Source organism: Notolepis coatsorum (genome assembly GCF_963971535.1).
Source record: "Notolepis coatsorum genome assembly, chromosome: 6".
Lineage (NCBI taxonomy): Eukaryota > Metazoa > Chordata > Actinopteri > Aulopiformes > Paralepididae > Notolepis > Notolepis coatsorum.
The window spans coordinates 129,416,757-129,430,406 of NC_140170.1; positions in this window are offsets into that span (position 1 = coordinate 129,416,757).

Consider the following 13,650-nt stretch of genomic DNA (forward strand, 5'->3'; position numbering starts at 1 on the left):
GCCAGTATGAAATCAGTGTGTATCTCTCCTCCCATCTCTTGGGCACGCAAATAAGCAACCGATCCGTAGGCTACTTCGGAGGCATCGCTGAAGACGTGTAGCTCAATCTCGCATGTCTCTGGCCTCACTGTGGATGGGAAGTAGCTGCGGCGTATATTGACACCTGGGAGTGAGCGGAGTTCCGTCTCCCACTCTCTCCATGTTGAGGCAAGGTGTGCGGGTATTGGGTCGTCCCAGCCCTGGTCCTTGTCCCATAGTGCTCGTACAATCATCTTTGCCCTGGTGGTGTAAGGTAGAATACATCCCAACGGGTCATATTGTCTGGCGAGTGTTCTGTACATACTCCGTCTGGTGGTCGGTATCGCCGCCGACCTTCCTTGCTCTGGAGCCAAGGGTTTGTGTCTATAGTGGAGCGAGTCTGTTTTGAAGCGCCAGACTAATCCTAGTGTCATTTCTTGGGCTTCTCCTGGGATTGTCGCCATCCAGGTCTCGCTGCTGGCAGCCTTGTCTGCGGAGGAGAGGCTGCGCAATACGTGCGGGTCACTGCTGGCCCACTGCCTGAGATCAAAGCCTCCTTTGATTAGGGAGGCGCGTAACTTGATTAGGAGAGCCTCGGCTTCTTCTTGAGTCGAGACGCTTTGTAGACAGTTGTCTACGTAGAAACTGTTCTTCACACTGTGTTGGACCTCTTCATCTGCTGCTGGGTCCTCTGTGACGTGTTTCTGTAGTGCAAATGTAGCACAGCACGGGCTGCATGTGGTTCCGAAGGGGAGTACTTCCCACTGGTAGATGGATGGGTTCTCATCTCCGATCTTCTCTCTCCATAGGAACCGTAGCAGAGGCTTGTCCTCCTCTACTAGTCTCACTTGCAAGAACATCCCTTTGATATCCCCGCTTATAGCCACCTTGTCCTGGCGGAAGCGCAGTAGCACGCCTAGTAGGGAGGGGCCGAGTGTGGGGCCGGGCAAGAGCTCTTTATTCAGATTTTGGGATCCGATCTGGTAGCTGCAGTTAAACACAATGCGATCCTTGCCATTGTGATGGACCTTGTGATGCGGCACGTACCATGATTCGGTCGTCTGATCGGCCTCTTTAATGTCAATCTTTGTTACGTGTCCCGCTGTGATTAGCTTCTCAATCTCAGCTCGGTACACACTCTGTTGAGCGGGGTCTTTGGCTAGGCGCCGCTCTGTGTTCAGTAGATAGCGCTCCGTGGCGTCTTTCTTTGCGTGAAAGGGGGGCATTCCCTCTCGCCTCAGGAGTGGAGTTGCGTATCTCATCACTCCGCCGACTGTGACTCTCTTTGTCCCCTGCTCGAGTAGGTGGATGGCGTAAATGTCTTCTTTAGAGCGAATGTCTTTCTTTTCGTTCTTAAAGGGCATTGTCTCTAGGGTCCATAGCCTCTCGACATGCTGCAGGAGAGTGGTGTCTTCTTCTGTCGTTCGGGAGTGGAAGCAGCTAGTGGCTGCGGTTCGGTTGAGAGATTTAGCGAGGGGGCCTTGTAATGTCCATCCTAGGCGGGTCTCGACGGCTGCAGGACAGCCTCGGGGACCTGTATGGACCCGGTCAATCGGGACTATGAGTTCTGCATGGTCGGAGCCTATCAACAGGGTCGGGGTAGCGCCGTTTATGAGCGGGATAGGTAATTGGCGCAGGTGCACATATTTATCCATCAACTTGGTGACAGGGTAGGTGTACTGCGAGAGTCCTATTTCTTGGCTGGTGAAAGCATTTGTGATCTTGTACCGTCGCTCTGGCTGCCCGTTGGCTGCGATAGTGAAGGAGACATTCTCGCCCTTTATCGTCTTTAAATCTCTTCTTATTGTCCGAATCGTCATTTCGTTCTTGCTCCCCCGCAGTCCCAGTTGAGTCGCAGCGGAGGCGAGCAGAAGGGTCTTCTCTGACCCGTCATCAAGGACGGCGTAAGTGTCCATGACTTTATCCTGGTAGCTCAATGTCACACGGACTACCTTTAAGAGCACTTGAGCTCCGTTGCTGCTGGCGGGGTCAATGTACATGACACTTGCCTTGGTGCCGCTCCGTGGTGCAGGTATAGGCCGTCTTCCGTTACTATCGTGTAGTATATCTAGATGGGCTCCATCGCACCGGCTGCACCTTTTCTTTAGGCGGCATTCGGCTGCCATGTGGGGCCGCGCACATCGATAACAGCGCCGGTTGGACTTTATCCATTGGCTCACTTCTTCTGCATTCATCTTTGTGAATGAGTCACATTGTGACAGCCAGTGTTCTTTCTCACAGTAGGGACACGCTATCTTCCACTTCTCTTTTCTCGAGGGGGTGCTGTGACTCTTACTGCTCGGTACTGACTCTGATTGGTGCATGACAGTCACCGATCTTCTTCCATCACTTATTCTCCTGGGTCCCTCTCTGGAGCTTGGCGTGCTCCGCCCGAAGGTGTCCAGTCGTAAGCTGCTGACCTCTCTCGCCAAGAAGTCGGCCAGATCAAGGAGGGATGGCTCGGGGCCGTCGGGATCTCGGTAGTCCCTCTGCCGCCGAAAGCGCTCCTGTCTTGCGGGTGGCAGCTTCTCCAAAATCCTCTCAACGTTAGAGTTGGCGTACAGCTCATGCCTGCCCTTCTCCCGTTGAGCTCCCAGCATCCCCACCAGGGACTGCACTTTGATTGACAGGTCGTCCAGTGAGCGATTGTCTGTGGCTGGGGGTAGGCGGTCAATATGCTTTATCTCCTGGATTACGTAATCCCATATACGTCCATATCTTTGATCCAGCGCTGCAAGGGCCGCTGTGTATGGGGTCGAGGAGGTAGCATAGGCAAGCGCTATATTGTGCGCTCGCGGTACTTTCAGGTGCTTCAATAATATTGCATACTTGTGGCGTTCATCAACGACATCCACCATCATTGTCTCTAAACACATCCGGAGCTCCGTGTACTGTGCTCGACTCTCATAGGCGAAGTCTGGGAATGACGGCGTGGCGTTGTATGACGCTGTGGATTGCTGATACATCGGCGAGCGTTGGGGGAGACCTCCTGGGCGAGTCCCCTCTTGCGCCTCGCTGTGGGCTGGTACTGGCAGGGTACCATGGCCCACTGGTCCAGGTACTGTTCCTCGGGGCTGGTCGTGCGTCGTGCTCACCCGTAAATAGAGTCGGGGGTCTGTAGCGCAGCGCCGCGGGGGTATAGCCTGGACTGTATGGGACCTCCTGGTCCGGTGGAGTACTGTGCTGTCGTCGGGCTTGGTTCTCCTCTTCTCCCTCTTCTTCTTCTATCAAATCTTCCAGATCTTGTAATCGTTTATTTAGCTTCTCCGCAGTGTAGGCCGCTCCTTCCTTGTAGCTGGGTCTCGCTTGGACCGGTATGGGAAGGGGGTCTGCGGGGGGTCTAGACTCGGTCTGTTGGTCAAGTTCAGGGTCGCTTGCTTGTTGCGGTGACGCTGCTCTTGACTGCTGTCTCGACGAGTTCCTTGAGCCCCTGGCGGAGGGGGAGGGAGTTGTCCTTTTGATCAGCTGTTCTATTAGTTGCGCTTGTAGTCTGTCGCGCTCTGCGTCTCTTTGGGCACCGGCAGCGGCGCGCTGGGCGTCGGCCCGGTCTCTTGCCATATTCTCTTCCATCTGGAAGCATCTCATCTCCAGACTTGTGCGCTGTTCTTCGCTCCGTTGCTGTGCTTGGAGGTGTTCGCGCTCGCTGGTCGCCTGGGCTTGGAGACGTTCGCGCTCGCTAAACGTCTGTGCTTGGAGCCCATCGCGTTCGGTAGAGGCTGTCAGGCTGACGAGGAACGCCTGTTGTAGTATCCTCTCCGCTTCGCTGGGGGAAGGCGGTAGTGGAGGTGAGCCGCTCCTGCGTGAACCGCTCCTGGGGGTACTCGTTGGGGAGTCCTGGAGCTCTAGTTCCTCGGCGCTCTCCTCTTCTTCTTCCGTGCAGAGTTCCCTCTCTGTAGGGCTATCTTCCTCCCGGGGCGTGTCGGGGACTACTTCTTTAGTAGTGGCGGGGGGTAAAGGCATGTCAATTCCCTCCTGGTCCCCACCGTTGGCTTGGTCAGTTACGTTAGGACCTACTAGGGCCTCTGTGGTCGGGGAAACCTGGTCGTTAAGGTCAGACATAATTTTACTTTCTACTTTTACCACGTTTACCGTTTGTCGAAGGCTAGGTAGTTGACTGACAGTGTAAGCCTCTAAGTACTGAGGTGTCTGTCGTCTGCGCCGCGGGCGTTCTAGGTTAGGAGGATCGTTTCGTGGAGTGTTCATCATAGGCCATTTCGATATTAATAACACTATATTAATATTACACTAGTTACCCTCCGGCTCGAAGGACCAATTGTAGCTGAGGGGTACAATTCCCTGACTGTATTGTTAGATATGATATTTAATACCACTACCTCATGTACTTTAACTTCTGGCCACCCAGTACAAGATATAAGTATGATGAACACTTTCCCACCTGATGAAACGAACCAACACAAATGGACCAAATCGAATATTTAATACAGCAAAGGGTGTATACAACATTCACTTAATTACATTTATGATTTGAAATGTTGAGTATGCACTTTTATGGCAAATGAGTATTCGTAGGTAAATCAACATTGAATGTCCAATCTCTGGTTGCGCAGGGAGTAAGTATACAACCTGGAATATTTAGGAAACGATAGCGATAGTACTTAAATGATTATAGCTGGATACACTAAGGGGGGGGGGGGTCCCGCTGGTTGTAAGACAGTAGGAGGGGGGGGGGTTAGAGAAGTCGCTGGCGGTATCCCATCTGGCCGACGGTGTCTTGGGAGAATCCAAAGTCTTAGACCCAGTGCCCACAGAACCTCGGGCCGCAGATGAATACAGCTGGACCCTCTGTGGAACGGTATCTGCCGGTCCACAACGGAGAGACGTGGTGCGACCTCACGTGTAGAGCGCCGCCTCACCTGTAGTCCTCTCCGGGGGGTAATTCCAACACTCGACAGTGTTGGCCTTTATCCATGGAATAATCAAAGCACATAAAGCATAATCCAAGAGCCGTGGAAGGCTCGCCGTCGTCGGGTAGAGTAATCCAATATACAGGTCCAGTCGCTCTTGACCCGGAGCTCCTCGGATGCAATCACCACTAGGGGTCTGACCAGCCTGGATAAGCGTCCAGATAACGTCAGGAACGATGGGGGTACGGATAACTGTAGAACTCGAACCGAACGATGCACCATACATAAATAGACTATTATTGGCTTAATAGAATACGTCCAACTCGACGGTATGGTGCCAAACTATGACCATTCAACTATTAATCTACACGATATCTCAATGCCTATTCTGGGCCAAGTAGGCCCTACTACACCGCACGTGCTTCGTGGGGAGGCTTTTGCGTCTGTCACTCTGTTGGAGGGTAAAGAACTGGACTAAAAGAAAGTTCTACTTTACGAGCGCCATATATATATGCGCTATGAACAAATAGTACCACACGTATTTCGCCCGGCATATTACTGCGCGGAACCGGGGGTTGCCTCGACATGTTAGGCGGCACGATTGAACTTGAACCTAGGGGTATGGCAACCTGGCGCCAGGTTCTCGTCCAATGGTAGAATGAAACTATTATGGGCTGTTTAGTAGAAACGGGGATATTCAATGCATATTGTACAAGGAATATACAGGGGATATCAAACGATATACAAATACAATTAAATATATATATATAAATAAATATACATATTCGGTTTAATCTGATCCTTCACAACAATAATAATAGCTTCATTTTATATAGCGCCTTTCAAGAGACCCAAGGTCGCTTTACATAGATAGGGGGGGGGGAATAACAAAGTAACAGACATAGTGGACAGACACACAACATATAAATATGATGATGGAATTCATTCAAGATCCTCTCCACCCTCGGGTCTTTGCCACCGGCACGGTCCATCGTGATATTGGAGCACTTGTGTACTGAGTGTGATCTCAGAGCCCTGTCACTGCTTAAAAGCAGAACCTCAGCATCTCCTGGAATCACTCTGTACTACATTCTGTTGTGGAAGGACAGCTCATTCACTGAGAGACTTACACTGCATCAGGGTAAGACATTTTAAGTCATTTAGTAATATCTTTAAACTGAGACTTGATTGCTGACTTGACCAGCTGACTTGATTAAGGGGCGTGTTTAAAGCGGCCATTTTGTTTCCTTAAGTGACCCATTAAAAGCTGCTTCCTGCTTAAAGACAGCACTTGTGTACTGAGTGTGATCTCAGAGCCCTGTCACTGCTTAAAAGCAGAACCTCAGCCTCTCCTGGAATCACTCTGTACTACATTCTGTTGTGGAAGGACAGCTCATTCACTGAGAGACTTACACTGCATCAGGGTAAGACATTTTAAGTCATTTAGTAATATCTTTAAACTGAGACTTGATTGCTGACTTGACCAGCTGACTTGATTAAGGGGCGTGTTTAAAGCGGCCATTTTGTTTCCTTAAGTGACCCATTAAAAGCTGCTTCCTGCTTAAAGACAGCACTTGTGTACTGAGTGTGATCTCAGAGCCCTGTCACTGCTTAAAAGCAGAACCTCAGCCTCTCCTGGAATCACTCTGTACTACATTCTGTTGTGGAAGGACAGCTCATTCACTGAGAGACTTACACTGCATCAGGGTAAGACATTTTAAGTCATTTAGTAATATCTTTAAACTGAGACTTGATTGCTGACTTGACCAGCTGACTTGATTAAGGGGCGTGTTTAAAGCGGCCATTTTGTTTCCTTAAGTGACCCATTAAGGGCCAGGTGTTAGAAAGCACTAATTAGTGATAGGGATTTAAAGGCCTGCTGGCTTAGCGTCAGCGAAGCGTCGAGAAACGAAGAGGGACAAAGAGGAGTTTTCCTGGAGTTATCCACAGAGGAATCCAGGGATCCACCCAGTGCTAAGTACATCATAATCCTATCTTACACTCCACTCTGAAAAATCTCCCTTTCCCTCCCACTCTGCCATTTCTCTACTTCCTCCCTGCCACTCTTGACACCACAATGTGTCTCATATCCACAATCTGCTCCCCCAGAACAGACTCAACCCACCCACGGCAGTTTGCTAGCAACCCGGCTAATCTATCCTACCCTCCTACAGCCACTAATACACCTGTCACAGTACAGGGAGGCCTATGGAATTGTCAATCAGCAGTCAAGAAAGCTGACTTCATTACTGCCTACGCCCATAGTCAAAATCTGCAGCTCCTGGCTCTAACTGAGACCTGGATAACCCCCAATAACTCATCAACACCTGCAGCATTATCTACAAACTATAACTTCACTCACACACCTCGACCTTCCAGGCGGGGTGGAGGCACTGGCCTCATGACATCTCCTTCATGGACTACAAACTTAACACCCCTCCCAGCACTGTCACTCTCCTCTTTTGAATATCATGCAGTATCTGTCTCTAATCCTTTCAATCTCACCATTGTTACACTCTACCGCCCTCCAGGTCCGCTCGATCACTTCACAGATGAGCTGGACATGCTTCTAAGCTCCTTACCGGAAGATGGTACCCCTCTCCTTCTATTGGGCGACTTCAACCTGCCTGACTCATCTCAGTCAGTCATAGTAGTCTCCCTCCTACAATCATTTGACCTGACTCCCACTGCCATGCCTCCCACCCACAAAGCAGGCAACTCCTTGGATCTCATATTTTCCCGTAACTCCAGCATCATTAACACCACGGTAACTCCCCTACATGTATCTGACCATTCCTTCATATCCTTCTCACTAACTCTCATGCTTAACCGAAAGGTCTTCACCCCAACTCAAACCGTCTCACTCAGACGCAACCTGCCCTCCCTATCCCCCTCCACCCTCTCCTCTGACATACTATCCACTCTACCTTTGAGTGACACCTTCTCTGCTCTCTCCACAGAGATGGCAACCTCCACCCTCCTCTCAGCCCTTGCAACCTCCTTCGACAAGCTCTGTCCCCTCGTTGAGAAACCTGCATGCCGTTCCCCACCCAGTCCATGGCTGACAGATCCAGTGAGAGAACAAAGACAGGTCCTGAGAGCAGCTGAAAGGAAGTATAGAAAGTCACGCCTCACTGCTGACATCGACACATATCACAACCTCTTGTTAACATTCTCCAAAACCATTACTAATGCCAAAGCTTCTTTCTTTCACCATAGGATCGAGGCCTCTGCCAAGAATCTTCGCAAACTGCATGCTACCATGTCCTCCCTCCTCACTCCCCCCCCTCCCTCATCTTTCTCTGCCGAAGACTTTGCGATCTTCTTTGAGGAAAAAGTGGAGAACATCCGCAGCTCCTTCTCCCAACCCCCACCCATTCCAAATGCTGAATCGAGAACCTCATCCTTCACTCTGTCATCTTTCTCTCCCATTACAGAAGCCGAGACCCTGACACTGGTAACGTCGAACCGTCCGACTACATGCCAGCTGGACCGGCTACCTTCCCCACTCCTCCAGTCCATAGCACCAGACATCCTCCCATTCCTAACTGCAACCATCAACTCCTCACTCAACTCGGGGGTGGTCCCCACCTCCCTAAAACAAGCCAGAGTCACGCCCCTCATAAAAAAACCATCCCTGAACCCTACCGTCATAGGCAACTACCGTCCTGTCTCTCTTCTCTCCTTCCTTTCTAAAACACTTGAACGTGCTGTATCCAACCAACTTACTGCTTATCTCTTACAGAATGAACTCCTAGACCCTAATCAGTCAGGCTTCAGGACTGGTCACTCCACAGAGACAGCCCTCATTGCGGTCACAGAGGCACTTCACTTAGCAAAAGCGAAAGGCCTCTCCTCTGTCCTGATTCTCCTAGATCTATCTGCAGCCTTCGACACAGTCAACCACCAGATCCTCCTCGCGGCCCTCGCAGGAATGGGAGTGGCTGGCTCTGCGCTGACATGGTTGTCATCATACCTCAATGACCGCTCCTACCAAGTGTCATGGAGAGGGACCCTGTCGGCCACCCGCCCCCTGCGGACGGGTGTCCCCCAGGGCTCGGTTTTAGGACCCCTTCTCTTCTCCCTCTACACTAAATCACTGGGTAACATTATCACGTCTCATGGCTTCTCCTACCACTGTTATGCCGACGATACTCAACTCTTCCTCTCCTTCCCTCCCTCAGATATCCACGTCTCTGAGCGGATCTCGGCCTGTCTGTCCGACATCTCCGCCTGGATGACGACCAACCACCTCAAACTGAACCTAAGCAAAACAGAATTGCTCCACCTGCCGGCCAAATCCTCCCCCCTGACCGACCTTTCCATCACAGTCGAGAATGCAGCTGTGACCGCGTCCCCGACCGCCAAGAACCTTGGTGTTGTCCTCGACGACCAGTTGAACTTCTCTGCTCACATCGCAGCGACAACCAGAACCTGCCGATTCCTCCTGAGCAACGTCAGAAGGATACGCCCCTTCCTGACAAAAGAAGCCACCCAACTCCTCGTCCAATCAACAGTCATCTCCCGCCTCGACTACTGCAACGCACTGCTCGCTGGCCTCCCGGCCACTGCCACTAAGCCTCTTCAACTCATTCAGAACGCAGCGGCCCGCCTGATCTCAAACCTACCGAAGTCGGCCCATGTCACCCCACTTCTTAGGGACCTGCACTGGCTCCCCATTGCTGCACGAATCCGCTTCAAGGCCCTCGACCTAGCATACCGTGCGGCAAAGGGAACTGCTCCCGCCTACCTCCGGTCAATGGTCTCTAACTACACACCCTCAAGACCCCTACGCTCTGCATCTTCTGGCCGCCTCAGACCTACTCCTATCCAAGCTCCGGGAGGGTCATCAAAGAGAAGTCGCCTATTCTCAGTCCTTGCCCCACAATGGTGGAATGAACTACCCACCCCAGTTAGGACAGCCGAAACACGTCCAATCTTTCGCCGTCGACTAAAGACGCACTTCTTCAACCATTATCTGAATAAAAAAAAAAAAAAAAAATCTAACCCTAACTAACCATACTGTCATGCACTTGTCCTAATAAACTAACCTACACTGTAGCACTCAACACTTTGATGAACATTGTTACTCAGCTGATAGAGTTGTGCTCTTCCTGATGGCTTGTCGTACAGAACTTGTAAGTCGCTTTGGATAAAAGCGTCAGCTAAATGACTAAATGTAAATGTAAATGGATCAAGCAATAGACTGTTACTGTAGCTGTCAAAGCTCCATCACAAATGCAGTTATGTGAATAGAAAGGGATTCCACTAAGTCAATGTTGCGATGCGCATTTGCCTGATACATGTTGTTGCTGCATGCCGGGAGGAAGGCGATGCTGAATGTTTTCAATTCATTAAATAAAACGGATACTTTTTGCAAGGGTTTACTGACTGTCATACAAATAATCAACCAACTACATACTGTAACTTTTCAGTGCACGTTCTTATTTACATTGTGACAACAGCCTTGTGAGTTCCCGCAGTGACCCGCACACAGACATGATGGAATTCAAGTTCAAGTTTGTATTGATCACATATAGGCAGGCTACACATGGCGTATAGGCTACATCATTGGCAGTGAGATTCATTGTTCTTGTATATGCTCTCGTATTATTGTTTATATAGGCTACCCAATACTGACATCAAAATAGATTGTATGACTCTAGAAATCATATGCAGCAGGTAGAAAATTGACGGAAAATCCGTCGCGATTTGGAATAAAATTGAGGAGAACTTTAATCCCTGGGTATTAATCAAACAAAACGGGAAAAGGCAGTCATATTCCAGCACGGTCTTTATTAGTGTTTGCGCTGCCCAGGCAGCAATGGTTAATAGATATCATATCCGACATCACCGTACGTGTACACGTCTGTCAGCCTGTCGCATAACACGCTTCCCTCGGCTTAGTCCATTTTTCCACATTTCATGGGGGTATTCCATTACCGTATATGGTTAATCGGGGCGGTTCTGGTATGCAAATACTTAAAACAGTGCACGAGCTCAAACGTAGGATCAAAGTCATATTTATCAAGACAGGTGTGCGTAGAACCTGCTTACGCACGTGTGGTAAATCCCGTTTTTTTTGTGCATGCACTGATTCTAAATTCTGTGCTTATGTGTGGAAATAGAAAATTTTCTACGCCACGTTGATGAATGAGGGCCTGGGCACATAAGCACAGAGGGCCTGGGCCCTCATTCATCAACGTGGCGTAGAAAATGTTCTATTTCCACACGTAAGCACAGAATTTAGAATCAGTGCACGCACAAAAAAAACGGGATTTACCACACGTGCGTACGCAGGTTCTACGCACACCTGTCTTGATAAATATGACTTTGATCCTACGTTTGAGCTCGTGCACTGTTTTAAGTATTTGCATACCAGAACCGCCCCGATTAACCATATACGGTAATGGAATACCCCCATGAAATGTGGAAAAATGGACTAAGCCGAGGGAAGCGTGTTATGCGACAGGCTGACAGACGTGTACACGTAGATGTCGGATATGATATCTATTAACCATTGCTGCCTGGGCAGCGCAAACACTAATAAAGACCGTGCTGGAATATGACTGCCTTTTCCCGTTTTGTTTGATTAATACCCAGGGATTAAAGTTCCCCTCAATTTTATTCCAAATCGCGACGGATTTTCCGTCAATTTTCTACCTGCTGCATATGATTTCTAGAGTCATACAATCTATTTTGATGTCAGTATTGGGTAGCCTATATAAACAATAATACGAGAGCATATACAAGAACAATGAATCTCACTGCCAATGATGTAGCGATACGCCATGTGTAGCCTGCCTATATGTGATCAATACAAACTTGAACTTGAATTCCATCATGTCTGTGTGCGCATCGCAACATTGACTTAGTGGAATCCCTTTCTATTCACATAACTGCATTTGTGATGGAGCTTTGACAGCTACAGTAACAGTCTATTGCTCGATCCATCTCCAATATCACGATGGGCCGTGCCGGTGGCAAAGACCCGAGGGTGGAGAGGATCTTGAATGAATTCCATCATCATATTTATATGTTGTGTGTCTGTCCACTATGTCTGTTACTTTGTTATCCCCCCCCCCCTATCTATGTAAAGCGACCTTGGGTCTCTTGAAAGGCGCTATATAAAATGAAGCTATTATTATTATTGTTATTATTATCACATCTGAGCGGGAGCTCACAAATAGACTGTTAGTCTCAGTGAAGTTTCAACGGAGGTCATCTATTCTAACCAACAAATTGAAGTAGAAAGCATTTCGTGACCAATCTTATTTGGAAACATGAAACACAAAATAATTCGCTTTTTATTTGAAACAATATTTAATCGCGTTTGGAGGTTGGTGTTTTGCGTCTGCCCCCCCGTGCCAAACAAGCAGGCCAACCTCTTGTTCGCGTGTGAGCCCGTTATAATTACACTACTGTCGCTATTTTATAATGAACTATAATGAATTACGGGTCATACAGAAGTTGAACACTAATGCACGGAAGCTTATTTCCGCCTTGAAACTAATGCAGAACTGAGGAGCGCTTATGCCATAGTAACGATGTTCTACCACTGGGCGTCAGCTAAGTGTGCTCCGAGCTGTGCGTACACATAAGCACGGAGTCAAGTTCAAGTTGAAATTGATGAATCCCACTCTTTGCTTAGAAATGGTCGTACGCACAGGTTAAGCACAAATCTGTGCGTAAGTCGGGTTGATGAATGAGGGCCCAGGTCTGGATGCAAAGTGTACCCCTCTACAAGTGACCCGTTTCCATGGGGTCCCAGTCAGTATTAATTAGTTTGAGTCAGATGATGCACTGAATTCAAGGGTTTAACCACTGCTTTGCATAAAATCCCCAATACGGCTTGGGTGGGACGATACATCGATCCAGATCGATATATCGATCTATTATCAATAATCAAATAGGATCGATGAAACGTAAAAAGATCGATTTATATTGCGATACTCTTATTTTGAAAATCCCGCGAGTCATATCCGCCGGCGCCCAGTATTGTGAAACTCCGTGTAGACATTACAGCAGTGTTTGCGTCTGCTGTAAAGCACTACAGAGTCTATTTTGCGAGCCGATATAAGTCTGTGCAGTTTTTTCCCCGCAACGGGTCAAATGCATCTAACATGCGTCGCATCGTCGCCATTCCTTTATGCCCACGTCGCGTTAAATATCTAAATGAACGTAGCGTTGGCTGCTTAAGCTAAGCAGCTAACCGTGAGAGAGAACAGGAGAGGGGACAGGAGACTTGGGAAGGAGGGGTGGGGGCAGTGGGGGAGTGTGTGTGTTACTGAGGATGGACAGATAATGTTGATATTTAACACTTTGATTGCCTAAGGCTAAATTCATTATATACCATAGGTTGCCGGCTCTATTTGTCTATGGAGAAATTCCCCTTCTTTGCAGGGCTATAACTTTTTAAATTCTATTGCTAAATTGCCATTATTAGGGCCCATTCAATGTCCTATATGTATTGTTCAGGGTGAAGCAACGTTAAACTTTTTCATTCACATATTCATACTAAAGTATGGTCTAATGTATAAGTATGTTTTCATCTCTTTCTGCAGCTTTCTCCAGAACGTGATCTATAGCCCCAAATGCATTATATTGATGATGAAATACAGTTTGATGGCAATCGGCGCGATATAAAAAATTCCAACTAGACATGGTTCTAGAAGTTACTACACGTCATCTGATGTTGACCGGATGGGTGAGGGGGCGTTTATAATTCCGTGGGCAACATTATACCATTTATCTAGTGTGGGTCATA